Source organism: Arachis ipaensis, chromosome B03, assembly GCF_000816755.2.
Source record: "Arachis ipaensis cultivar K30076 chromosome B03, Araip1.1, whole genome shotgun sequence".
In the NCBI taxonomy this organism is placed as follows: domain Eukaryota; kingdom Viridiplantae; phylum Streptophyta; class Magnoliopsida; order Fabales; family Fabaceae; genus Arachis; species Arachis ipaensis.
The window spans coordinates 3764003-3768716 of NC_029787.2; positions in this window are offsets into that span (position 1 = coordinate 3764003).

Sequence of the window (4714 nt, forward strand, 5' to 3'; positions counted from 1 at the left end):
CACACACTTCTCACATATTTATCACATTTTTTCCCCTCAAATGCATCCTCTAGAGTTTGAACTCTAGACCTTTAGTAATGGGGAGGGGGCGACTCAGAATTTCAAGTAAATATAATGTGAGAAGACATTTTTTTTTTTTTGGGCCTCTGAGAAGACAGACTACAAATAGAACAATAATAAATATACTGGCAACTAGATTAAGCCCAATAAAGAAAGCGGTAGCGCCTGAATCCAATATATGGGTAACTAGTTTAATTATGGGCTTACAAAAATATCAGGCCTAAAAATTAAAAAACGGAAGTCATTTTGATAGTTGTACAAGATAGGCCCAATTCCATAAAAAAATGACCAATTTAAAAAAGACACCACTTGCTATCACTTGTTAACAAATAGTAAGCCCGAATTGAAAACCCAATTCAAAACACCCATGGGTTTCCGAGGAAAAAAAAGGGAACAGAGTTCAAGCAATATTTTCTTTTCCTGACCAAAAAGAGCAATATTTCCATTCTATGCTCAAAAAAGAAAAAAGAAAAAAGAAAAGCAATGTTTCCTTTAAAATAAAAACAAAATTGTCGGGGGTTCGAATCCCGCGTTGTGCATGCAGCAATCCATTGGCCAGCGGCAGACCCTTAAATGGAGCTCAGATCCGCGACGGATTAATCCTTGACCTATCGAGTTGGGGGATATCGTGGGTAACAAAAAAAAATCAAATTGTTAATTCGATTAGTTTTTAGACAAAAACATTTTGAGAGGCAAAATAAACCGCAATAACATACATTCTTACTGCTAAAATATTCTCTATTTCGTGAAAATTTAGTTACAATTAATTTCATCTGAAATTGATAATTAAATGATTTGATAGATTTGACAAAATTATCATTTAACTATTTTTAACTTTCAATTCACATGGAGTTACTTTAATTTCTACCTTTTCGCTTTAAAACCTAATTTGTAAATAGTTTCTGTTACGGCCTGGCCCAAACTCGCGCGGGTCGACCCGACCCGAGTTCTCGCCGGTCATATAATCCGCCTTCCGCCCGACCCGGACACGCGTCCCGTACGGCTTGCACACAGCCGAAGGACAGCGCTCTTGAAGGTATGGGCCTGGCCATTGAAGGGGCCCACTACTGACATGTATATAAGGGGGAGACTGGCTCTCCCCCCAAGGTGCGTGACATTCACACATCATTCCCTCTCCGCCTGCACATATTCTGACAAGGGCGTCGGAGTGTCTTTGCAGGTGGCACCCCCCCTTTTTCATCAGAAGTGCTCGGGACCTCGCTCACCCGGAACCAGGAAACCACGGCCAGACGAGCTCCTCCACCGTCCGAAGCATTGACCTCAGGATCCTAACCCGAAATACTTGAGGTCCGATTACCAAAACATTTTGACAAACCGACAGACATGAAGTATGACGGAACACAAGACCCCCTAGAACACTTGACGGCCTTCGAGGCCAGGATGAACCTAGAAGGGGTGGGAGACGAGGTCAGATGTCGCGCTTTCCCGGTCACCCTAGCGGGCCCGGCAATACGGTGGTTTAACAACCTCCCGCAAGGCTCGGTGACCCAGTTCACCGACATCAGCCGCGCTTTCTTGGCTCAGTTCACAACTAGGATTGTTAAAGCCAAACACCCAATCAATCTGCTGGGGGTGACACAGAGACCCGGAGAGCCGACCAGGAAGTACCTAGACCGTTTCAATGACGAGTGCTTGGAGATTGACGGTCTGACGGACTCAGTGGCAAGTTTATGCTTAACGAACGGGCTGTCAAATGAGGATTTCAGGAAACACCTCACCACGAAGCCCGTCTGGACGATGCAAGAGATCCAGTGCGTGGCCAAAGAATACATTAATGACGAGGAAGTCAGCCGGGTCGTGGCTGCCAATAAGCGGCAGCCCTCACGGCCTCACGGTGGTAAACGTGGTGACGGCCAGGAATACCGCCCCGAGGTCAAAATCGGCGCAGAAGAAAGATGCCAAGGTCTTAGCGATCTCCTCCCCGCCTGGTAGAGGTCTTAAGGGTCTCCCACCTATCTCTTTCGGCCCGGAGGACCAATGGTTCGACGAAGCGCTGGAAAGTCCGCCCATGGTCATTACGGCTAGGGTCGGAACTGGCCTCGTCAAACGAATCCTGGTAGACACGGGGGCAGACTCAAACATCATGTTCCGAAACGTTTTCGATGCCCTGGGATTGAGAGATTCCGACCTGACGACCCACCAGCACGGTGTGGTAGGGTTAGGAGACCACTTCATAAAGCCAGATGGAATCATCACACTCCCGACCTCTGTGGGACAAGGGCAAAGACGAAGGACAATCATGGCAGACTTTGTAATATTACGAGATTCAACGGCCTATAACATCATCCTGGGGAGAAAGACCATTAACGACCTGGGGGCAGCTATCAGTACGAAACTACTGGTGATGAAGTTCATCACCGATGACGGATCCGTGGGATCACTCCGGGGCGACTTGGAAACGGCAGTCGCCTGCGACCATGCCAGCCTTTCTCTCAGAAAAAAATCAAAGGAGGCGTCAGGAGTTTTCCTGGCCGACCTGGACGCCAGGGTAGACGACAAACCCAGACCAGAGCCAGAAGGAGACTTGGAGAAGTTCAGAGTCGGCGAGGAACACGATAAGTTCACATTCATAAACAGGAACCTCCCGCACGAAATAAAGGAGCCTTTGATGGAGATGATCAGGGCTAACGCCGACCTCTTTGCCTGGACGCCTGCCGACATGCCAGGAATAGACCCCCAGCTCATGTCACACCATCTGGCCGTAAAGACGGGAGCCAAACCAGTGGCCCAGAGAAGGAGGAAAATGTCGCAGGAAAGGGCGGACGAGGTAGCCAAGCAAACGGCCAGCCTCTTAGAAGCGGGATTCATCCGGGAATTGGATTACTCGACTTGGTTGTCGAATGTGGTTCTGGTTAAAAAACACAACGGGAGGTGGAGAATGTGCGTAGACTACTCTGACCTCAACAAGGCTTGTCCCAAGGACTGCTACCCCCTACCTAATATTGATACGCTCGTTGACGCAGCGGCAGGGTACATATATCTGAGTTTCATGGACGCCTATTCAGGATATAATCAGATACCGATGCACCGACCTGACGAGGAAAAAACGGCATTCATAACGCCAGGAGGCATCTATTGCTACAAGGTCATGCCATTTGGCCTAAAAAACGCAGGAGCCACATACCAAAGATTGATGAATAAGATATTCAGCGAACTCCTGGGCAAAACAGTGGAAGTTTACGTAGATGACATATATGACCTGCAGTATGAGCCTCGACATGCAATCAAGGCACAGGCAATGGCTGACTTCTTAGTGGAGGTAACGGGCGATCCTTCCGAGGAAACGGGCACACGGTGGAGGCTTCATGTGGACGGAGCCCCCAACCAAACGTTCGGAGGAGCAGGGGTCATCTTGGAAAGCCCAGCAGGGGTCATCTATGAGCAATCGACCAAGTTCGAGTTCCCAGTGTCAAACAACCAAGCTGAATATGAGGCCCTCCTAGGCGGATTAGTACTGGCTCGGGAAGTCGGGGCGACAAGGGTCGAAGTATGCAGCGACTCCCAAGTCGTCACCTCGAAGCTCGCTAACGACTACGCGCCCCTTTTCACAATGGGGAGTCGACCTCCTGGGACCCTTCCCGGTCGGCCCAGGACAAGTCAAATACCTCATTGTAGCCATTGACTACTACACCAAATGGGTAGAGGCTGAACCACTAGCCACCATATCGTCCTCCAACTGTCGGAAGTTCATGTGGAGGCAGGTGATAACACGTTTCGGCATCCCAGAGATCGTTATCTCGGACAATGGAACTCAGTTCACCGACAAGAAGTTCATGGAATTCCTCTCTGGCCTAGGGATAAAGCAAAAGTTCTCCTCAGTAGAACATCCCCAAACAAACGGGCAGGTAGAAGCCGCAAACAAAGTCATCCTTCTCGGCCTAAAGAAGCGCCTAGACAGCAAGAAGGGAAACTGGGCCGACGAACTTCCCTCCGTCTTATGGTCCTACCGGACAACAGAGCAAAGCGCCACGGGGGAAACCCCCTTTCGCCTGACCTATGGGGTCGACGCGGTAATACCAGTTGAAATCGGCGAACCAAGCCCCCGACTACTCCTCGCGGGCATGAGCGAAGCGGTTGAGAAAGACTTGATCGAAGAAACAAGGGAGATGGCTCACCTAACAGAAACGGCGCTGAAACAAAGAATGGCCCTGCGTTACAACGCGAAAGTCCTCAAACGAGACTTCGAAGAAGGGGACCTCGTCCTACGACGCAACGACATCGGCGTCCCGACCCCAGGAGAAGGCAAGCTGGCGGTAAATTGGGAAGGCCCCTACAGGGTAAGGGAGGTACTCGGCAAGGGCGCTTACAAACTCGAAAAACTGGACGGCAAGGAAATACCCAGAACATGGAACGCAAGCAACCTAAAGAGGTTCTACTCCTGACCCACCGGCTCAACGACCAGAGAGCCTAGCCAGAGAGTTAGTATTCGCCCCATCCACATGTTAATTCAACTTGTTTACTTACCTTGTCAAATACTTACCCAACTGTCGAGTAATTTTTACTTGTTCAAATTTTTTATCTTTTGTTAAAACTCTCTTACTTGATATCTGTTCCTCGTGACCAAAATCTAAAACGGCACCCCGGGACGGATCACCCCGGGAGCCAGACGGCTCATAGGCCTCAACCAATTCAA